Genomic DNA, 24,740 nt, shown 5'->3' on the forward strand with positions numbered 1-24,740 from the left:
CACTTCTATTGTATCCTCTAGATTATACTTGCATTAGGACTTTAAACAAAGCCCTACCTATTGGCTCAGTTCTCTCTCATATTGCCATTACCTGCTCTGCTCTGGCTTATTTCCTACAGTCCTAGTAGTCCTTTTACCAAATGTACTTCTATTTGTTTTATTCCCTGCTTTAACATAGCCCACTAAGTCCAGGATAAAATCCAGATTTCTTGGCCTGAGACCCATTGATTTGGCCCAGACACTGAATTGTTGGCCCTAAAGTCCAAGTTGAGTGGAAACAGATAAAAGACTAGATATAACTAGTAATGAGGCGAGTCTGGAAAAGTCAAAGGATTGGTGCCAGTTTACATTCCTAGCTCCTGCTCTGGCACTAGAAGCTTGTTGTCTAAGCTGTTAGGAGAAATGTTTTCTAGTTAGTAGATATTCATAAGGACCTGTGGGCAGACACAGAGTTCATTTCAAAAGTCAGGGTAGGGGGACTGTATTTAGGAAACTGTGCATAGAAAATACTTTCTCTTAATCTTACATCAAATTGAAGAAAAAGTGAAGCTGGAGAAATAACTACTATATTATCTTCATCAAAGAAAACAGCTTTTTGTTTTCTTTTAGTTTAGATAATTTATATTATGCCTCTGGCCATCAAGGAATCTTTAAACATTTAGTTCTTGCCTCTTTGATAAGCAATTATTTTGTTCATACATTTTATTTTTCTTTAGAGTATTTAAATATTCTGAATGCCTGTGGATATTTTTAAAAATTAAGATAAGAGGAGTTGAAGCAGTAAAATGTCATAGAATATTTCTTAAGTTTTTAATCTGAGAATATGATATAACAGGTGAATGCTAGTATCAAACGACAGGTATTAAGCATACTGTGAGGCTGGTTTAAAATGCAAACAATGTTATATGCAAATCTGAATAAAATTTCATAATTGGATAAAATAGGATAGTTGAGGGTGCCTTCAGAACCTATGTGTTCAGTCTGTGGTACTAGGTATTCTTAACTAACCCACGAAGGGTTTCCGACAACACTGAATTTCTACCTACAAGGCATGGAGGGATTATCTACAAGTTAGCGTTGGCATGATATTTCATGGAAAAGAAGCTTGAGTGTTGTGAAAGCCCACTGGCTCACCAGTCTTTCCTCCAACTACACTAACCTAGAGAAGAATCTTTCATTCAAATATTTTTAAAAAGACAACATGTTGCAAGTTTTTGGATAAGATGTGTATTTGAGCCAGGTGCCAGTGGCTTACACCTATAAACAGCCACCTAGGAGACTGAGATCTGTGAATCACAGCTTGAAGCCGTCACAGACAGGAAAATCCATGAGACTATCTCCACCTAACCACCAAAAGCCATAATGGAGCTGTGGCTCAAGTGCTAGCATACCAATTTTGAGTGAAAACGTTGAGGAACAATACCCAGGCCCTGAGTTCAAGCCACAGTATCACAACACCTTTTAAAAATAAACAAACAAAAAAAACAAAAATACAGTAATTATTTCCCATAATGTTACCTGGCAAAAGCACTTAGAGAACTAAGACACTTGTTAAACTGAAAGAATAATCCAAAGGTGGTGAAGCAGGATGGATTATTGTCCAACAGCCACAGGTGATACTGCCCAGCAGAACTTTTCTAGGAAAAACAAATGCTATTTTTCTGTACAACAATAGAATATATAGAAGTCAAGAATATATTAACAAACCTCTAGAGAGTAGAGACCTATCTCAATTTTAGATTTACTTTCCACAAATGGAGGCCTAAATGAGAATGGGGAATAGACAAAAATGTGTCTGTGTTTTAAAATATTTGCAAATCAGGTTCATTTGAGCTTGCCACCTGTTGCCTCCAGGGCAAAAAGAGAAACTATCTGAGATAAAGCACAAGTTCTTGCAAGAATTGGGAAGACAAATAAAAAGAGTCACCTGGGGTAGAAATTTCATATGATAAAGGTAAAAGTATCTTTCTGCTTACCTGATTACAAAACACAGAAAGTGGGTAAGTCATGAATATCAATTACTACCGTCAACCCTGAGCTGCTGTGCAGCATGTATAAGTACAAGAGAAGTTCAATGACTTTAAAGCTTCCAAACCTGCTCCCTATCAGAATACTTGGGTGGATATTAAAAAAGAAACAGATCCTCAGCACAGACCTGCTCAATAGAAACCTCTGGGTATGACAAATGTGGGTGCACTGTACACATGACAGCCACTGTTCTGAAGTACATAGCATATTTACCCATTTGCATTATATCTTCCACTTGAGGCTTAGAAATCAGCTTTGCATGAAAGTAAATGAATGATTTAGAACTTTTCACAAAGCATATCAGGTTGTCTTAACAGTTCACGTTCCTTTCAGGAGCCAAGCTGGCCTGAGAGGTGGAGCAGTCCTTTCTACTGAAAACTCATTCAATTTTCATTCTTGCTCCTAACTTAAAAACAGGTCAATACTTTTTTGTGCTTGAGTGTTCTCTAGGATTAAATTGAAATTAAGACCTTCCTCCTGTTATTTTTGTGTATTTTATATCAACTACAGACATTAAATTACTCTTCTTGGTTAAAAGAAAGTTGCTAGAGTCCCCAAAGCAGTCTCAAAGATCTTAGCAATTTTGAGTTGCAACCAATCCAAAGGCCATTTGTTCTGACTTTCCTAGTATGGTGCAGACTCAGGAAAGGCAATTCCAGAGGAACTTCAGCTAGTAACTCAGGGCTTCACTTATTTCTGATAACATACACACCAGACCTAACTCTCTGATCTATGCCTTCTGTGTATCAGAGCATAGTGTGAATGTGCTTTCTTCAGTTTCCTTGGGTCTTTATGTATTTCTTTATTTACTTGAAATTAAATGGAAAAAATAAGTTTCTTTCAGAAAGGAACATCATATGTCAGTAGTCCCACATTGTTTTAATGAGAACACAAAAGCAAAATGTTCCAGAATTACTTGCTTGCAGCTACAAACATGCTTAAGAAATAAAAATCTCCTTCATTAAATGCACAAAAAAAGAAATAATTGTTTTGAAGTTCTTCTTATCAGCTGTGTAGGCTTCATTGTAAATGGATACTAAAGAACTCCCATTATGATCTGTATATTTTGGTGCCAGGAGGTTTTTTTTCTTACGCTAAATTATTAAGTTCTGTCAGCTGCTGGGCTGTCATATAGAGATATAGTAAATCACATTATATTTTGTCATGGATTACATGGAGCAATAAATTTGGGAATAAAGATCAAAGTAGTCCCACAATCACATCTGAGTGTAGGAGGGATGTTTAACTTGTAGAAAACTGATTTAGGTGAAGCTGTTGCAGGCCTTGTGTAAATTGGAAATGAATTTGGATATTTGGTTGAAAATGAATGAGGATCAAATCCCAAAATGACTTTCTATTTTTGTATTTAGTTCAGAGAATTTAATTCTAACACCTAGTTGCATGACTTGAATTAGATAAAGAATTGTGTGCCAAGAGGGGTGGATTCAGGGAAAATCATATTTTTGTATTTTAATTGCTTCACAATTAAACAGCATGTTCCATCCTATTTATTTGGGTTTGGAGGGAACCATATAATTAGTTAAATATTCTTATAATAATTTGCCTGACTCTTGGGAGCTGAACTGTTTGCTTTTTTCTTCATCTTAAACCATTAAAACTAAGCCAGTTTAAGCTCACTGAGCAGACATGATTATTTGGATCTTGATGAGTGTTTTCTTTGTTGTGTGTTACCATAGAAACTCTTTGGGATTATCAGTTGAAAACATTCACCTATTTAGAACAATCTCAACTAGATGGGCACTTTGCAGAAAGAATAGTAAAAATGAGTTAATATAACTGAAATAGTAAAAGAGAAAAAAAGCTATTAATTATTTTCCTGATGCTTTTATTTAGGAAGGTGCCCTCAGTTGTATCCACAGGTGGGAGAACACTGGCTTTCCAGCTTGACATGTTACCAGAAACACTGAAGGAGCCTTTACTGTTTTAGGGGGCCACCAAACTTGGTGATTCTGACATAGTAGATTTAGAAGTCCAAAACAAAATTATCTCTGGCATCATCTGTGCAACCTGAGCCATACTTCTACTTCCAGATTCTGGCATCCTCTCTTCTACTATCTTTATTAATTCTGATCTTGAAAATATTTGTAAAGCTAATCTGTAAAAATGTCTGAGAACAAACATGTAAACTTTACAAAGTTATTTCTCAAATCATGGTTTCTAATTGCTCAGGCTCCTGGGTCATTTTTTCATTGATTCTTTCATCTTACTAATGTAGAATATTTACACTAATGCCATAATAAATCAACCTGCTATTAGACTTAAGTAAATCCCCATAAAAGTGTTATGAAGATGAAGACCACACCCCCACTGCAAATGGGATCAGAATAAATCTGATTGGGTTACAGATATGGCAGCCTTCAGTGCTGCTTTTGTTGTTGTTGTTTGTTTTTGTTTTGGCCTGTCCTAGGGCTTGAACTCAGGGCCTGGGCACTATTCCTTAGCTTTTTAGTTCAAAGCTGGTGCTCTGCCACTTGAGCCACAGCACCACTTCAGCCTTTTCCTGTTTAGGTGGTACTGAGGAATTGACCCCAGGGCTTCATGCATGCAAGGCAAGCACTCTTATCACTACAAAAGGCCAGTTAGTTGCTATATGTGTCAAATATATCCTCCAGAGAGGGTTGGAAGACTAAGGTGGGAAGCTTACCTGTGCTGTTTCCATAGCCCAAAGGAAGAACTGAGCAGTTTGAAGAAGGCAGAAGAAGAGGCTGGAGGTTGCATTTGCAGGCTCCCTTAGCAGGCTTTTTCTCTTATCCTCTAAAAATGCTGCGATGCCCAAGTCACCTGAGCCCATACAGTTAGAAAATTTAGGTCCTAGCTCTGACTGCTTTTGTCAAAGGACTCACTCCAAGTTGTTAACGGCTAGAAGAAGAAGAGGTTTAAGAGATCGTGGAACTTCCCAGGACAGATCCTATCAATGGAGCTAGGTGGGCTCAGGCTGGTTTCTTATGTGGGCTGAATCCGCAAGTGTGTAAATGGGGCTTGCACATTCAACAGCTACTGGGCCTGGATTGAACCAGTCCCAAAGGCACCTGTGGCCACAGTCAGCACCTTCCCTGTTTAGTTCTTACCATGTGGCCTTGTTACAGGCTGTTGCCAGGGTGCCTGGCCCCAATCCCCAACATAAATCTGTACTTGCACTTGAATTGGTCCCTAATCCTTAGCCTGCTTTATTGGAAACCCTGATCTCTTCCAGTCCTTGCCTTTGATTCTTCTTCCAAGCCTGAAATAGCACTCTCTGCTATTTTCATGCCAAGAACTACCCTTGTTTAGAAGCCCTGCTTCCCATGTACCACACTCGCTCTTCAGGTACTAAACTTCTAATTTCTTCCTAGGATCCAAGGTGCTAGCTACTATAGCCTAGTGAAGGCTGCTGCTTCTGTTTTCTTCAGCCTCTTTGCTGGGTTCAGCTGGTCCTGCCTTCCAGTGAGGCACCCCGAGTCTCTGGAGCAGCAGTTACATCATGACTTTGGAGAGGGAAAAAGGACTATAATCCACTTCTTTGAAAAACACATTTTTCTTAATGGTACTAGGATTTGACCTGGTACTTTCTAGGAAGGTGCCCACCCACTTGAGCCATGCTCCCACCCCCAGCCTGGAGATGATGCGTAAATGATTCTTGAGAGATGATTAAAAACTCACTAAGGAAAGGAAGGACATTTGTTTTCTAAAATAGGGCAAATGCAGGATTCAGTCAGCTTATTGAGGAAACTATAGCTTGATACTCTCAGAAGCATAAAGAATAGAAGGGGAGAGACTGGCACCAGTGGCCCACACCTATAATCCTAGCTACTCAGGAGGCTGAGATCAGAGGATCACAGTTCGAAGCCAGCCCAGGCAGGAAAGTCAGTGAGACTCCCATCTCCAACAAACTACTCAAAAAAGGCTAGAAGTGGGTAAGGAGGAAGCCTTCATAAATTCACTTAAATGACAGATGTTCAATTGTCTTGTTTTAGAAAGGATTCTTTATGATGGTTTATAAACTTACAAAATGTTCTTTTGTGTGTACCGATTATTACGTAATTTAAACATTTGCAAATAAAACGATTAGTATTGTTGAAGAAGCAGAGCATCCCAGTATTGGGACATATCAGGAAGAGAATTCCTTCCCTAGTGAAGAAGCTGAGACTAGCAGTTCTTTTTTTAATTTAAATTTCATTGTAAAGGTGATGTACCAGAGGGGTTATAGGTACACAGAGTGTCTAGTGAGTGTCACTGTTGAATTTGTTTGCCCTTTGTCCCACCATTTCTGTGATTCCCCTTCCCTTCCTCAAATCAAGACAAAAAGTACAGAAATAAAAAGTGACAACAGGGAAATGAACCAAAAGGAGAAAAGATTTTTTTTTTAAAAACACCAAAATAACTGTAAATAATAAAATAAAAAAAACTTTTGTTTCCATTTCTTGGCGTTCATTTTAATAAGCATCATTTTATATGGTCATATGCACATAGCTGTTGAGCCATTGTGATCTTCCTATGTTCTCACTGAGCAATGCTTAGAGTACTGTTTAATTAATCATGTCCAACTGTAATTATTTGTCTTTTACTATCCATTGGATTAACTTGTAGATTTATAGACATATTCTAGTTATTACAAGTGAGGTAAGCCCTGCAGCCTATGCTTCTTTGGGTCTGGCTTACTTTGCTTAATATAATTTTTTCCAAGTCTTTCCATTTCCTTATGAATGAGGCAATGTCTCTCTTTCTGATGGAAGCATAGAATTTCATTGTGTACATATACCACACTTTGTTGATCCATTCATCTACTGACAGGCATCTGGGTTAACTTTAAAAACCTGAAAAATGAAATTAAAGCAGGTTTAAGGAAGTGGAGAAAGCTCTCATGATCCTGAATTGGGAGGATTAACATCATAAAAATGGCAATTCTGCCCCAAGCTATCTACACAATTCAATGCAAAACCTATCAAAATCCCAACATTTTTCAATGATATAGAAGAAGCAATCCAAAAGTTGAAGACCCTGGAAAGCAAATACAATCCCTAGTAGGAAGAACAGCGCTGGAGGAATATCAATACCAAGCTTTAAACTCTATTACGAAGCCATGGTTATTTAAAAAAAACAACACAACAGATTGCTACTGGCACAAGAACAGGCCGGAGGACCAATGGAATTGAATCAAAGATCCAGAAATGAACCTATGGCCTCCTAATCTTTGATAAGGGAGCCAAAAACACAGTATGGAAGAAAGACAGCCTCTTCAGCAAATGATGCTGGCACAATGGCTATACACATGTAGAAAACTGAAGTTAGATCCTTACATATCATTCTGCTATGGAATCAATTCCAAATGGATCAAAGACTTCAATGTAAGATCAACTACCCTGAACATATTACAGGAAGGGATAGAGGAAACACTAGGGCTCCTTGGCATAGGTTGAAACTTCCTAAGTAAAGATCCAGAAAAGGATCTTTAAAAGAAAGGCTGTATAAGTGGGATTGCATTAAACGAAAGAGTTTCTGAAAGCATGGCAAAGGACATAGCTAGCAGGATAAATAGAAAGCCCACAGATTGGGAGAAGATCTTTACTAGCTATACATCAGACAAATGCATCATATCTAAAATATACTTAGAGCTCAGAGAATTAACCCCCCCCCAAAAAAAAACAAATCCTCAGAGAAACAACCTTATCTATAAATGGGCTAAAGACTTAAAGAAGAAATTTCTTTTCCAAAGAAGAAATAAGAATAGCCAATAGGAGCATGAAGAAATGTTCAACATCTCTTGCCATAAAAGAAGTGCAAATGAAAACAACATTGCAATTCTACCTCACCCCAGTTAGAATATCCATTATCAAGAAAACATAGCAATAACAGATGCTGGCAGGGATGTGGCCAAGAGGGAACACTACTACACTGTTGGTATAGCTTCCCTGTGACCCAGAAATCCCACTCCTGAACATTTACCCAAATGACCACAAACCACACTGCACTCATGCCACAAGCACAACCATGTTCATTATATATAGCATTGTTTAGTAGTCTTCTATGTGCTCAACAAAGGATGGACAAGAAAGAGGAATTTTAATTAACTAAGACTTGTCTACAGTTTTGTAAGCTCATTTGTAGTAAAGTAACTTCTATCTAGGATCCACTGTCTCCATGAAAATGTAGCCATGCATTAGAGCTACTCTTACTCAGCTAGTTTACCTCCAAGATCTTAGTCTGTCAACTTCTTTTGATCACTCTTGCCTTGCCTTTTCTTTTTCCCGTTTCCTGGACTTTGTCCTCATTCCAGTGCTGACTCACCCCTCTCTGATCCCTTGCCATCTTGACCTTCCACCTCTCATACATAACTGAAACCTAAGTCCTGTTTAATCGTGATGGTCTTTTTTATCTGCATATTATAAAATAACGCCCAGCAAAGTTAAATAATTTGCCTGTGGTTACACCACACAGGTTGGTTGAACTTCAAAGCCTCATGCCCTTGTGTTCTTAACCACCATGGTCTACTGCTCACCACCTGAAAATGCTTGTTGGCATAGTCAATCAAAGCAACTTATGTTGATGAAAAACATAGTTGGAGTGGCTTTGAGAGTCTGGGTGGGGTGATGGGAAATTCGACTACACAGCCACAACATCAATTGAACACATCTTATGTTGGTACACTAAATGGGGAATCGGGTGTATTTGTATGGCCATCATACTCATTGCTAATTGTATTTTAATAGAGATGAACTTGGAGAATAGAATAAGCTCTAGGTTATTTCAAATCAGAAACAGCTAATGACTGAATGTCAAGAATGTCTCAGTGCCTATCCTTTCACTGTTTTAGAAGTTGCTCTTATTAGTGTATATTAATCTTACAAAGGGGTTTCCCTGTGACATTTCACATGCATATATTACATTTTGATCAGATTAATTCCCTCACCTCTTCTACTCCCCTCTTTTTGCTGCTTCCCATTATTCAACAGCTATCAGTGGATTTTCTTATACCATCTTCATACTCAGAAACCGTGTATTTCAGTTTTATTCCCCTTCCAATATTCTCTTTCCCTCTTTATCCTTTTCTTTCCCCCAAACAGCCTGAAAATTACCATCATGTTTGTGTGTATACATATATCTAAATACATAAGTATATACATACATATAGACATATACATGTACATATATATCTAAGTTCTTCAAGTAAAAGATGTGACTTTTGTCCTTTTGAATCTTGCTAACTTTGCTTAACATGATAATCTCCAGTCCTATTAATTTTTCTGCAAATGCCATAATTCATTCTTCTTTATGGCTGAATAATTCTTATATAGTGAATGTACATATATGCATACATATATGTGTGTGTAAATATAAATTTATTTATTGACATGCATGTAGGCTCATTTCATGTCTTGGCTATTGTGAATAGGGCTGCAATTATTATGAGTGTAGCAGTGCCTCTGACTTGCATGCTTCCAGATATATGCACAGGAATGGTATTGCCTGGTCATGTGGTAGAATTTTTTTCAGTTTTTCTGAAGAACCTTCATACTGCTTCCCATAGTGGTTAAGCTCATTTACATTTATATTCATAATGAATAAGGGCTGTTATTCCTCTACATCCTCACTAGCATTTTTGATGTTCTTGATGTTGGCCATTCTGACTGAAGTGAGAGAAAATCTCAGTGTCATTTTGATTTGCATTTTCTTTATGGCCAGGGATGTTGAGCATTTCTTCATGTATTTTTTTACTATTTGTATTTCTTCTTTCACAGATTGTCTGTTCAATTCATTTACTCATATATGAGTTATTGGTAGAACTTTTTTTTTTTGCCAGTCCTGGGCCTTGGACTGAGGGCCTGAGCACTGTCCCTGACTTCTTCCCGCTCAAGGCTAGCACTCTGCCACTTGAGCCACAGCGCCGCTTCTGGCCGTTTTCTGTATATGTGGTGCTGGGGAATCGAACCTAGGGCCTCGTGTATCCGAGGCAGGCACTCTTGCCACTAGGCCATATCCCCAGCCCTTTATTTTTGAGCTCTTGGTATAGTGTGATTATCAAAATATACAAAATTTTATAGGTGTACTTTGCTAGCATCTACCTAGCAAAGGTTTTGTCTCACTGTCTTTATTCTAGTATTTCCTTTGCTGTGCAGAAGCATTTTAGCTTGATACAATCCTTGCCCTTGTTTGCTGAACTGTTGGTATTCTATTCAGGAGGTTGTTGCTTATGTCAGCATTTCTTCTTAGCTCCATACAATCCAGTCTGAAATATAGGTCTTTCTTTAATATTGAAGTCAGGATATTATTTTGAGCTGTCTACAAACCAAACCTAGCAACTTATTTAATTATATTATCTCATAATAATTATTAATTAAATTTCCTTTTTCTTATACAAGCGAGCAAACAAGAAAATTTTCTAGAGTAAAATTTATAATGTTTATGGAATTTATGAGTATGACCAACTGGGGCATCTATCTACTAGATTCAAAGTTGAGGGGCTGGGAATATGGCCTAGTGGTAGAGTGCTTGCCTCGTATACATGAAGCCCTGGGTTCGATTCCTCAGCACCACATATATAGAAAAAACCAGAAGTGGTGTTGTGGCTTAAGTGGTAGAGCAAAAAGAAGCCAGGGACAGCTGCTCAGGCCTTGAGTTCAAGCTCCAGGACTGGAAAAAAAGTTGATTTGTTACTTGACCAATAATTAATGTCCTTTGCTCACTATACAAGGTCACTATGTTTGAAGTCAAAATTGAAGGTAAATCCTCTCTGTCCTAAAACTACTATATCAGAGAACATGCCACTACATGTAAATTGCAGTAATATAACATTTTGTATTGTAATTACTTAAAATGTATATTATGCATGTTAAAATTACTTAAATAGAGTAGTCATTCTCCTGACATTTGTCACGTCATTCAACACTAGACTTTGATGCAAAGTGTAACAAAGATTTATAAAAATATTAGAGTAGATAGGATTCTTAAAATTAATTGGCCCCATTTACATTTGGTCTTTGATGATAAATTCTTTTTTGCACATCAGAGAATAGTTGCTTCTTCCCTAGAGCAAAGTAAAGATTTTTTTCCCCTACTCCATTCGTGAAGTTTATATTTCTGTCCAAGTAATAAATGAGTTTCAGTTTCTGTGGCCTTTGCTTTAGAGAACTTCTCTGAGGGTGAGCTTTGAAATATGATTAGATCTTAATTCTTTAACTATTTTCATAAGCTTGTTTCACAGTTTGCTTTCTTATTCAGTAAGTGGGGTGGGGAAATGCATGTAAATCTTATATCATCATTTATGGATATTAGTCATAGGAATATGCATTGTGCTGGTAAGTATGTTTATGCATTCTGAATTAGTGAAATACCCATATATTCCTGAATTTGGATCTTTTTCTGATTGTACTGATTAGTATTCAATATGTTGTCTGTCCACATAAGAGTTAGTTACTGTGAATTGCAATCAGAAGTCTTGTAAATGACAATCTGCTACTTATCCTTACTTAGTTAGCAGACCTTGGAGAATTTCACAAGCAAATTATAGGACCATGTAGAGATTGGGCTAAATCTCCTACATTCATTTCAGTATTTAGTGTCTGATGAGTGCAAAGCAGTGCAACTATTTAACAAACATCCATTCCAAAATTTAAAGGAAGTAGAATTAAAAGTAAAGATAATACTTTAAATCATTTATATTCTGTTGCAAGCAGCACAGTTAACTGCCAAGGCATAATTTATATATTTCATGCTTTTAGCTAAATTATGAACAAATATTTGGGAAAAGCTATCATTATAACTGTGAGAAGACTTTTATTTTCTCTGATTTTATATTGTTATATTCTAAAAAAACATTTTGGCAATACTGGGGTTTGAACTCAGGACCTCTTAGCTTGTTAGGCAACTATTCTACCATCTGAGCCATGCCCACAATCTTAATTGCTTTAGTTATAGTTTGGATAGGATCTCACAATTTTGCCTAAGGCTGGGCTCAAGCTGAGATCTTTCTACCTATGCCTTCCATGTAACTGGGGATTTAGGCGCACACCTTACCTGGCTTATTGATTGAGATAAGGTCTCATTAACTTTTTGCTCTGGCTGGCTTCAAACTACAAGCATCCTATTCCTGCCTCGTGAGTAGCTGAGATTACAATCATGAGACACAATGCCTGGCCAGCCCTGAGTTCAAACCTCAGAATTGGCAGAAATAGGGGAGAGATATAGGGAAACATCATTAATACACACTGGGAAGTATTTACTCATTTATCCAACTATTATTGATTGTAGTCTGTTAGTCTGGGGATGTATTGGTAAACAGAATAGACAATTGCTGTCCTTGGGAAGTTTATATTCTAGAAAGGTCAAAGATTGCAAACACTACATTTTATAGTCAAATGACTGTTGAAGCAGAAAAGTGATGTGGGCCTCTTATTAACCAAGGGTCTTAGCACTGAGGATATAGAGTACACAGCCAAGGAGCTAGGGCTTCATTAGCAAGATTCTCCAGCAGCAGTTACCATAGTGATCCAAGGCGGATTAGAGATTGGCCAAACATGGAGGCTGGGAAACTAGTCAGAAGAATATTGTTGACACAAGATTGAGAAAGAATTCAGTTGACCAATAAACTGAAGAGAAAGTCATCGTTTTGTTCCAATGTGAGGACCAGAATAGTAGTTACAAAAAAAATAGATATGCCGTAACAACAGTACCACTCAGACTTCTTTGAAAATGTGTTGAAATATTTGTATCTCCTAAAAAGGTGGAGAAAAGAAGAAAAACCATATCAAAATGTTAGAGAAATCAATGGATTCTTAAGGTCTATCCAGTTTGAAATTGATAATGAGACGAGGTAAACTTCCTCCCAAACACTTATTGAGCCCTCACTACTGAAAAGGACTTATTACTGGTGTGAATACAAGAGGAGGGCAGGATGACTAATAAGTATACAGCTTCTACTCTCAAATACATAAAACTTTTTAAAATATATATTTGGTGGTACTGGAGTTTGAAATCAGAACATTTCTCTTGCTAAGCAGACATTCTACCGGTTGATCCATGCCTCCAGACCTTATTTTCCTGACAGGGTCTCAGTTTTTTGCCCAGTGCCATCCTGAGACAGCAGCCTTCTATCTGTACTATCCCATGTAGCTGAAAACACAGATATATGCTCCCATGCCTATCTTATGAGTGAAATGGAGTCTCACTAACCTTTTTCCCAAGATAGTTTTGAAATAGGATCCTCTCAATATCTACCTTCTGGGTAGCTGGGATTACAGATATGAGCTGCTAACCCCAGCAAGATTTTTAATTTTGGTGAGGGGTTGGGTAAGAAAGTGAGGAAATATAACCAATAAATTGAGATGTATTTATTAAGATTAAAACCATTAATAAGTAGTGGATAATTCCAAAGAACAGTGATGTGAACAAGATAATTTATTCTTTTCCCACACCTACTGATATCAGTTTAGTCATTCAGGTCATAGTGTTGCTTACCATCATGCCATTTCTGTGGTATGGCCCTCATCTTTGTGACCCAGGGTAGCACTAAAGAACTAGGCACTGGAATGAGGAATGGAAATTGGACTAGGAGGAGTCAGAAGTCTCAAGCACTGCCTCTCTGGGACGATTACAGAAGCTGTCACACAACACTTCCGCTTTTACCAGAACATGGGTAGGGAGGCCACACCCAACTACGGAGGAGGCTGCTTTTACAGGTGGTCTTTACTCTGCACAGCGATGCCAACAAAAAATGTTAACATGTTGTATAGTGTAGTGTACACATAAGGTGTAGGATGTGAGTATAAATGCACACAGGCTTTCTGAAAAGCACTTGGTCAATAAACATAGCTTTAGAAAAATGCTTCTTTACATTGACTTGATAATTTTGCTTTTGGGAATTTATTTTAAAAATACACGCAGTGGATCTGGGCGCTGGTGGCTCATGCCAGTAATCCTGGCTACGCAGGACACTGCAATTTGAGGATCACAGTTTGAAGCCAGCCTGGAGAGGAAAATCTATAAGTCTCTTATCTCCAGTTAACCAGCAAAGAGAAGTGGAGTTGTGGTTCAAGTGATAGAGCCCTGGCCAAGCAAGAGATCCTGAGTTCAAATCCTAGTACTGTCACACACACAAAATTCGATTTGGGAATAATTTAATTAGCTAGAAAGGTGTTTTATTTATGACACAATGGCATATAGGGAAACTGATGAAAATGCTTTGCTTTCTAGCCCATTTCCCTTTCTCCGGTACAGAGATAGAGCAGGTAGGAATGACCAGGTTATCTGGCTGCACTTGCTGGTGGCAGCACACCTGGGTCTCTCTTCTATACATAGCCTTGTCTTCCTCTGCTTCCAAATCCACTCTCCTTAAGTCCCAGCAGCTTGATCTTGCTTCAGGTTCCTCATCCCTGAGGTTGTCCAAAGTATGGTTAAATGTTAATTTAAGCTTGGAAGGAGGTTGTCTCCACCTCAGGAGCCTCAGAGGCGCAGCCGGTGTACCGCCCACTCACCACATCAAGTGCAGCCTGTAATAAAGTGACTTCCATGGCTTTCATTCCTGTCTCCTCTGAGAAGGCATAATAATGCAAGCCAGGATCTAAGCCAAATATCACCAGTGTCGCCATACTCTTGAAGAGTGATCTACCTATTACAGCTCTTCAGCCATTGACTCAAATGTAAAAATCTTCCTGTAATCTCACCTTCAGTCTTGAATCTCTGCGTTGTGGTAGAGCAGAAACCTGAACCTTGTCTTCAGTAACCTGAGCCTAACCACTACCCACCTGCTCAGGATAGTGGGAAAGCCCCAATGGCTGTCATGTCAGTTGTGGTGGGTGAGGTAGGGCCTCTGATGGTGCATATCATCTACTAGCCAGACATCTACTCCGATCACCTGACTGACCTTTGGCTGCACAAGTCTCATCCCGATCATCTGTCCTTTTTTGAAAGCCCAAGCCAGCATTCTCTTTGCTACTTCCAGTGCTGCTCTCAAGACACCCAGGAAATTTCTTCTTGGGGAGATTGCTGAGCCCACAGGGAACTGAGAACAGCAGTGGTGCCAAACTGCTGAAGCACTACTCCTCACCTATGGGTAAGGATAAGAATCCATCTGAGGTCAGCAGCCTGTGGCCTCCTCCTGGCCTGGGAACTACGAGGCCCCTTTTGTTCTCATAGTAACTACGACCTATGGGAGGGCTTGATCTTCCTCCTCTCCCGTTTCCTCCAGAAGACTTGGCAAGAAATTGGGCCATCCCAGGAGCAGACACACAGATAAACACTTACCTCTGTGATTCAGACTGTGCCCCATTTCCCTGGCCTTGGGAGCTTTTCTAGGCTGGAGCTAGGGAGAAAGTAGGGAAGCAGGTAGGGTAAAACCAAGTGTGGTAGACTCATCAAGTAGGCTTATAGGGCCAACCCCTGAACTGATGCCTTTGTTTTCCCTGTAGTTTACTGTGTCATCCTTTGCTGTAACATTGTGAAGCTAGAACGCCAAGCAAGGAGAGCCTGCATGGAGGAAAACTTATAAAAATATGTTGCTCAGAAAAATCACCGAAATATTCACAGGCTTTATCCTATGTATTTCTTTTTTTTCCTACAATACCCATATATTTACACTTAAAAATAAAACAGCTTTATTGTAGTTTACCTACCAACAAGTTCTTGCTTTCCATATGCAGTTCAATGATTTTTAATAAACCAAAAGAATTGTATAACTGTCACCGCAATCCTTATTTACTCTTAAAATCAGAAAAAAGAACATTATTAAAAATGACCTCTTATTATAGCAGTGAAAAGGTCATTGGAGAGTTGAATAGAGGGGATAGGGTCAAATTTCAGGGCATTAAGTAAAGAATGGGTAGTCACCAAGGAGCTCAGTAAATATTTCTTGAACTAATAAGTCAGTGACAATGGAGGCAGAGGGGAAGGATGACCTTTTCAAGATGTGTGCCTCCTGTGCCTGAGAAGAAAGAAAAGAAAGCCCTCCATGCTCTGCACCACCCACCCTGGGCTCCGCACGCCAGGGGCCCATGCACGTGGCCACATGTGCTTCTCCCTTTCAGTCAGTTGATTCCTATTCATCCCTACCTGGATAACCTCAGACACATTTTCTCACCTCTGCTCTCGGTTTCAGTGAGGGAAATAATAGCAGCTACCACTCAACTTTTTGAGAGGTTTAGATGTCTCAGTATGCATAAAGCATTTATTTTGGTAGAGTCAAAGAAAATGTGTTGTTTGTTGTTGCTGTCATAATTGCCAGTGTCATCATCATTTCTTTTAATATTCACCTCCTGTTAGATATATATTTCCTCTTTAATAACCATCTCTTTTTCATGACACCTAGTATGCATTATTTTATGTACTGACTTATTTCCTCCCCATGTGCATTGTCTTTTACTTCTCTATAAGCATATAGTGCCTAACAGAAAAGGAACCAAAAGAAGTATTGGTGAAATTCATATGTATATGTGTATATGTTAGTATATGCGTACGTGTTTGTGTATGTAGTATGTGCCTAGGACGAAAACTGGTCTTTTAATAGTTGCATGGAAGTGAGGCAGTGTACAAGAAAATCTTACTAATGTAAAAGGAGACTAGGAGAATTAATGCTATGTGGTTTTCAACACAAGGACAAAAAGTACAATCCACATTTGGCTGGAGCAATATTACTTCTTCAATATACTATCATGATGCAATTTCTGCCTACTTATTTTCTGCAAGTGTTTGTGGGGAGTTTGTATCATTTCTAACTTAAGTGTTTGATGCAATTCATTAGTGAAAGCATTTGAGAGTGGATGTAAGGGTGTGTGTGTGTGTGTGAAAGAGAGGATCTTGAATTCTCTCCTTTTCTTAATTATGGTAATTACTTAATTATGGTAATAGTATCATTTCAGAGACTCATTTACTTTGTCTAAATTACTGAAAATTCATACCGTGTTAATATTTTTTGCTACTCTATTAATGTCTATAGAATCTGATAAACATGGCCCTCTTATTCTTGCTATGGGTAATTTTTGTCTTTATTTTCTAATCAGTGTATCAAGAAATTTAACATCTCTGTTCTTTAAAAAAGCACTATTTAGGCCCACTGATTTTCCTCTTTCATTTTTGTTTTATTATCGTTTTTCCATTTTATATTTATTTTGTTACCATGTATTTAATTTGTTGCTACATTTTACCTTCAGGCTTATTCCACTTCAGAGCAGTTATCCAGACATTGATCCAACGGCTTGTCTTTTTGCACCCAAGGCTGGCACTCTGCCATTGAGCCAATCTCCATGTATGGCTTTTTGCTCATTAACTGGAGTTTCATAGGTTTGTCTATCTGAGCTCTGTTCTCAGATTTCAGCTTCCTAAGGAGCTAGGACTACAGGTGTGAGCTACCAGCACCTGGCTTTAGTAATGACTTTAAATGTCAGTGGCCTAAACATACCAATTAAAACAGTGTCAAAGTGGAAAAATAAACAAGACTCAACTTTATATTGTCTACAGAAAACAGGCCTTGAATATAATTTACACATAGACTAAAAGTAAATGGTGGAGAAAGATACTCCCTGCTAATTACAATCAAAAGAAAATGAAAGTAGCTATATTAATTTTATACAGCAGACTTTGCGCCAAAGGAAGTTATCCGAGATAGAGGATTATATAATGTCTTTACAAGACAGAACAGTGCTTATTGGGTACATCCCAAACAGCAAAGCATCAAATCATGTGAAGCAAAAGCTGATAGGTACACTAGGGCTCTAGCTCAAGAGGTACAGTGCCTATCTAGCAAGTTCTAGGCCCTAAGTTTAAACCCCAGTACCACCTCCTGATAGCACTCTGGAGGAAAGCAGATGAATCCAGTATTTTGAGTAGCTACTTCAATACTATGAGAAATTGACAGATCCTTCAGGAAGGAAAGTCAGAAAGGATGTAGTTGAATTCAACATCATCAACTGTATATACCACTTCATTCAGCAACAGCACACTAAGTAATACATGGGTCAAGAAATCTGAAGATAAATTTTGAACTCAATGTGTGGAAAGCAGTGATTAGAGGAAAGTTTACAGGATGACTTTTCTTCCTTACAAATGGGTTACGATAGAAATGTTGTAAGGCCAGTGGACCGTAACAAAGATTGTACTCTTCAACAGGGAGTGTGAGCTTAGGGAGAATGCTGGCAAAAACAGAGAGGAGCTGAGTACAGCAGGAGACAGGAAGGGACAGTGAGCAGTAACAAAGTCAAAAGTGAACACTAGAACAGCTGCTCTTCATACTGAACACAATTCAGGCTCACTTCAAAATTGTGATTTTTTTCTTCTCATTATATTACATCTGTTCAGGATATATTGCAGGTGATGGTATGAAAATTATGTTCTTAGAGAAGTGCTAGAGACTCATGCCTGTAATCTTAGCTACACAGGAAGCTGAGATCCAAAGATCACAGTTCAAAGCCAGCCCAGGCATGGAAGTTTGTGAGAATTTTATCTCCAGTTGACCACCAAAAAAGCCAGAAGTTGGGCTGGGGATATGGCCTAGTGGCAAGAGTGCCTGCCTCATATACATGAGGCCCTGGGTTCGATTCCCCAGCACCACATATACAGAAAATGGCCAGAAGTGGCGCTGTGGCTCAAGTGGCAGAGTGCTAGCCTTGAGTAAAAAGAAGCCAGGGACAGTGCTCAGGCCCTGAGTCCAAGGCCCAGGACTGGCAAAAAAAAAAAAAAAAAAAAAAAAAGCCAGAAGTGGAAGTGTAGCTCAAGTGGTAGAGTACTAGAGTTCAAGCTCTAGGTCTAGCATAGAGCAGGGGAGGGGGTGCGGGGGCAGACAGAAGGAGGGAGGGAGAGAGAGAAAGAGAGAGGAGAGATGTTTCTATATAGAAATTGGAGCTATTCATTCAATTCGTTACTTTTGTTTGAACTAGAGTTTGATTGCAGAGCCTTGTCCTTGCCAGACAGATGGTTCTAACACTTGAGCTACACCTCTAGTCATAAGCCTTTGTTTTATTTTGTGTTTTGTTTGTTTCATTTTGGTTTTGAGTGTGTTTTACTTTATAGCCTAAGCTAGCCTCAAACTCATCCATCATCTTCCTACCTCAGCCTCTGACGTGCTGGGAATTACAGATGTGTACCAGTGAACTTTAAGACTTAGTTTAAAATAGCTAAGCCTAACCTAATTTATGTATAGAAATGAAAAGTATATTTAGTACTATTACTGCGAATAAAAGAATTCAAAGATATTTTAGAGATAGTTTGCATAATAAATTAGCTTTTAATTTTCATCTTTATGACCCAGAGCTTTTCAGATTGACTTTGGAGGTGTTTAAGAATTCACACCACTATGATTTAGGTTCAGATAAATTATAAAATTCTCAAATTTGTTAAATTAATTTTAGTTTTTCAACTATTCTTATTCATCTCCAAAGTGCTGGTGATATGCCATTTTGCTGTTAGAGTGTTGGTTTAACGCAAACTAGTCTCACTTCAACTGCAATATTGATTATTCCAGTGAACCTTAGAATCCCAAGACTTAGACTATATTTCCCAGGCCCCTTTCTTTCTTCTCTAGATGATGACTTCATGCTGTACCTCACTTTACATTTCTTTAGTTTCTATACAATCCTCAAGCCCAGATGATGTACCATTCCTCCTCCCTTATGGAGAAGTGGAAGTAATCTGAACCTTTCACCACTGTTTTGGGAATCATTAGCCTGCACTCCTAGCCAAAGCCATCTCCCCTTGGAGTTCTAGATTGTACCCTTTATTAATTAGTCTTCCCAGGGGGCTATCACATGAATTTGTGGCTTAGACAATGCAAATGAGTTAGGGTTTCTACCTATGAATGTGGATGGTACAGTTTACTATAACACATCCTCTCTCCTTTATTTAAGAATATATCTTCAGTAAATCTCTGGTGTTACCTGGATTTCCCTCTCTACTGCTAGATCATTCCCATCAGCCTACTATTAGTACTCTTACAGAACTTACAGTACTATTAGTTCTTTTACAGAAAAATCCTCCTCCTTACCAACCTCCCCTCCAGTCTTGCCCCTACTTCTCTCCATCTTGATAATGAATGTCTAATAAACATCTCCATACTTATTACATCCAAACTGATTTTAGGGAATCTTTTCCTAAAATCTGTTCCATCCATAGTCTTTCCCATGTCAGGTAATAATGATCTCATCTTCTTTGCTTAGGACAAAGGTCTGGAAGTCATTCTTGACTCATCTCTTTCAATCATGTAACATATTCAGCTGGTTTTCCTGTCAGTTTTTTTTCACAGAACGCCACTTCTCATCTCCTCTGTTGCCATCCTATATTATTTGCAGTAGCCTCCCAGTTGCCTTCTTTGTTGGATTTTAGCTTGAGCAAAATCTATAATGATCTTTTTAGAACATTTCAAAAGTTTCTCTTATTCATATTGAAGCCCATATTCCTAGTCAGGCACTGGTGGGTCATGTTGTAATCCCAGCTACCCAGAAAGCAAAGATCAGAGGGTCGCAGTGCAACGCCAGCCTGGGCAGAAAAGTCTCTGAGACTCATCTCCAATTAATCGGCACTTGAGCTCTAGCTCTCAAGTGGCAGAGCACACAGCCTTGAGTGAACAATCCAGAGGAGAACATGCATCTCTGAGTTCCAGGCCCAGTACTGGCACAAAAACAAAGAAACAACAACAGCAACAAAATCTCAGCAGTCCCAAGTGAGATTCCACAACCCCATTCTCTTTCAGATGTATGTGGTCATGGAAGACCTATCTGTTCAGCCACACTATCTTCTGCACTGTGCATTTTCCACGGTTTGCTGGTTTCTGTCTCAGGGCCTGGCATTGTCTCTTTCTTGTGCCTGGATACTCTCTCACTGGAGTTCACCATGACTTCCTCATCTCCTATAAGTGTTTACTCAACTACTGCCCTCTCAAAGAGACCTGATGGGACTTTCATGTTTTTGAAATTACAAAGCACTGCTACCTTTCATCATTTCCCTACCTTTCATCATCATCTTTGCCTACTTTATCTATCTCTATGACAATCAAGCCATCTAAAATATTACGTTTAAAAGGTATGTTATCACACAGGCTAGCCAAATGCCCTACCACTTGAAACACACCCTGTCAAGACCCTTTCAAGATAGGGTCTTGATAACTTTTCTAAGCTTCAAATTCATACCCTCCTACTTCCATCGCGTGAGTAGTGAGTGTTACAGTTATGCACCATCAAGCTCCACAAAAATTGTGCTATTTATTCTTGTGAATAAACATTCCACAGAGATAGGGAGAGATTCTTGCTTGTTTGTTCAGTGCTATAGTTCTAGAAGTTAGGAATGAGTCATTTGTCTAGCTGTGAAGGAGCTGGTTTGGGTTACTGAAATTCAAGGGCAGCTAGCCATAGTCCCTACAGAGGAACTGCCGCTGGCACATAGGCTCTCTGTACTGACCAGCATCTCTGAGAACTAACTTTGTCTTTATGACACTATAATTAATTTGTGGATTTTCTTGTGAGTAAATGTTTTTAAAGCACTTAGAATAGTGCCTTGCACATGGTAAGAGCTCTATGAGTGTTTATTTTAAAAGCAACAAATACTTCTTCGAGCATTCTATGATAAGTAACACGGGCAGAATGTGAACCAAGACCAATAAACCTCAAAAAGTTCTTGAGGCCCTAATTCTGTAATGGAGAGGGACTTTATTAATCATTGAGCTGGAATTGAGTCTGACAACTCACTAGAAAAATAGCAACAGTCACATGCCCTGCTACTCTGGAGAAAAACAAAACTACCCTGTGTACTCAATGGGAGTATAGATGCTGAGACTTATGGAATGAACTCCACAAAGAATTGATTTTGAGCTTAAGTGCATGAAACATATAGTTATGAAAAGTTAATTTCAGAAGGATGAGGCTGAGAAATAGAAAAGAAAAAGGGATCTATACAGTATCTTTTCATTCATTAGATGAACATATTTGTATCAAGCAATATGTGAATGACTTGGACCTGCCTTTCAGGATTTTACAGTCTATCAGAAGAGACAAATAAACTAGAAGTCAGGAGTTTAGCCCAATAATATAGTAGGGAAGTACTCGGTGAGTGTCTTCTTCATATCATTATGACAGTGAAATAAATCATTCACTGCCAGTTAAACATGGTAGACATATTCACTTGTTTGTCTCCAACTCCCTGTAGAAGTCCTGTTAAAGTGCAGAGAATAAAATGAAAAGAGGAACTGAGGATATAGCTCAGTAATGGAATGCTTGCCTCCCAAATTTTCAAAAGGAGGGTGGTAGAAGGAGGAAGAAATTGAAAAGAACATAAACAGTGGTTTTTAACCTTGGTTTAACCCTGGCTTAAACATTAGAAATAGCTACAGGGATTTGTTTTAATTGCAGTACCTGGTCTGTATCCCAAATGAATGAAGTCAAAACTGCAGGATATAATCCAGGCATCAGTATTTATATAGTACACTTTTTTCCGTGAAACAGAGAATAAGTAATAATGGTGGTACACATAAGAAATTACAGCATTTTTGAACTTGACAAGGGACTGGATCAAAATGTACTTAGTCTATCTAAGCAATTTTGGCAGAATAGCTTTTGGGGAGAAAAGACACTATACCTGTTAAAAGCAGCAGTCATCCATGTTGTTCAACTTTAGGGAAGCTTGAGGAATTGGGGGGACTGGGTATGGAGTGGATGGGGAATGGGTAAATCTCTCCATGGGTTTAGAAAGTGGATAAGAAGCAGCCAAATGACCAGGTGACCTAGCTTATCCCATATCCACTCTGCTCCACCCCTCAACTGCATCTAGAGGGAGGGTTTTTAGGCAGAGCTGAGGGAAGAAATGAAGACAGGATTGTGCAAGAATGGCTGACTTTAATGCCCAGGCTCCCTTCTGCAAACCAGAAGCCAGATCTGTGCTGCCAAGGTTTTACTCTAAAAGACTGACCCATGAAGAGACGAGCACAGGAGAACCAGGCACCTGTGTAATATACCATGGGGCATCCATCTATCCGCAGGCTGTGTAGATTGGAGCTGCTTCTGCTCAGTTTTAGAAGGTCTCACCTTAAATAAGAAAGCACACTGAAGAATGCTAGACAGTTGAGAGAAGTATTTAAAGTGAAAGACAAAGGCTGGAGAAAGTAAATAAAGGGAACTCAGGCAAAACACCCTCTAGTGAACAGAAAAACCTTTAAGTATATATGTGAATAGATACACAGATAGTCGTTGACAGATTAATGGGTATGAAGATACGGGATTAATAACCTCAAGGGACATCAGGACTATTTGTGAGGCATTATACAATGTGCTATGGCTGATAGAGCCTTGAGCTCTGCAGCCAGGTAGGGAGGATGAGGACTATGTCTTGCCCTGTCACTTCCTGGCTGTGTGATGCTGGGAAGGCTACCTAATCTCCATATCCTTGCCAGAATTTGTTGTCTGACTTCAGAATATAGGCCATTCTGTTGGGTAAGGTAGTATCTCAGTGTTGGTTTTGTTTGCATTCCCTTTACAGCCAGGGGTGGTAAGCATTTCCTCATGTGTTTCTTTGCCATTTTTACTTCTGAGAGGTGTCTCTCCATGCTCATTGCTGCACTGTTCACAATTGCCAAGAAATGGAAACAACCCAGAAGCCCCACTTACAGATGAATGGATTAAAAAAATGTGGTACCCACCTCATCGGGGGAAAGGGAAAGGGGGAGGGGGGGGGGTATGGGGGACGAGGTAACAAACAGTACAAGTAATGTATCCAATGCCTAACCTATGAAACTGTAACCTCTCTGTACATCAGTTTGATAATAAAAATTTGAAAAAAAAAAAAGGGGGGATGCTGATGATGCTGTTTTAAAAAACAGAAAATCATCCTTAGACATTGTGCTGTCAGAATTTTTTAATAAAACAGAAGCTTTTAAGGTGGAAATAAAATATAGCCAGATACTGGTGGCTCATGCTTATAATCCTAGCTACTCAGGAAGCTGAGATCTGAGGCCAGCCTAGGCAGGAAAGTCTGTGAGATTCTTATCTCCAGTTAACTGCCAAAAAAGCTGGAAGTGGAACAGTATCAGGTGATAAGAGTCCAAGCCTTGAGCAAAAAGGCTCAGTTTCAACAGCCAGGCCCTGAGTCTGAGTTCAAGCCCCAGGACCATCACCAAAAATAAAATAAAATAAAATTTTAGAGGTATAAAAATCAGATTAAAACAGAGAGCGATGCAGGCAGATGGATATAGACAGGCAGACAGTATGAAGTCATGAGAATAATGACTCATACTTTTCCCAGAAATGAAGTATAGGAACCTATGCACTTGACAGGTAAAGGGACCATGTAGGGCATATCACTGTGATCTTTCTGAGCATTGATAGAGTGAAGAAACACTTCCAGAGAGCAGAACATGGGTTATATCCAAAGGCTTGGGCTTGAATAACATTGGAATAATCAAGTTCTAAGCAATGTGGATTTACTGTTTGATTTAGACATATTTGTCACTTCAAAAGAACGGTCTGCCTTCAGCAAGGTTGGGACTCAACTCTGCTCATTGAATCCAAAATTTGTATGTCTGCCTTTAAGCCCAGGTGAAAGAGTATTAAATTTGCCAACTTCTTTTCCTCTTCTTTCAATTTTCTGTCCCCTTTTCCTGCCTTTCTCCTCCCATTTCTTCTTTCTTCCCCTTCTTTGCCTTCTGAGCTTTCACACTTTAGCTGTGTCTATTTCTGTCTCTCCTCCCTTTCTCTCTCTATCCACAGAAGTCTTGTGTTTGTCTAATAATTGGCAGGAGAGATCTCTTTTTT

The 24,740-nt window shown here is 38.9% G+C and overlaps 1 protein-coding gene across 1 annotated transcript in view; it reads left to right on the forward strand.

Annotated features, from left to right (window-relative positions):
- Cep112 (centrosomal protein 112) overlaps positions 1-24,740 on the forward strand; it is a 330,810-nt gene that overhangs the window by 222,840 nt on the left and 83,230 nt on the right. The window lies entirely within an intron of this gene.

This window comes from Perognathus longimembris, chromosome 17, assembly GCF_023159225.1.
Source record: "Perognathus longimembris pacificus isolate PPM17 chromosome 17, ASM2315922v1, whole genome shotgun sequence".
NCBI classification, from domain to species: domain Eukaryota; kingdom Metazoa; phylum Chordata; class Mammalia; order Rodentia; family Heteromyidae; genus Perognathus; species Perognathus longimembris.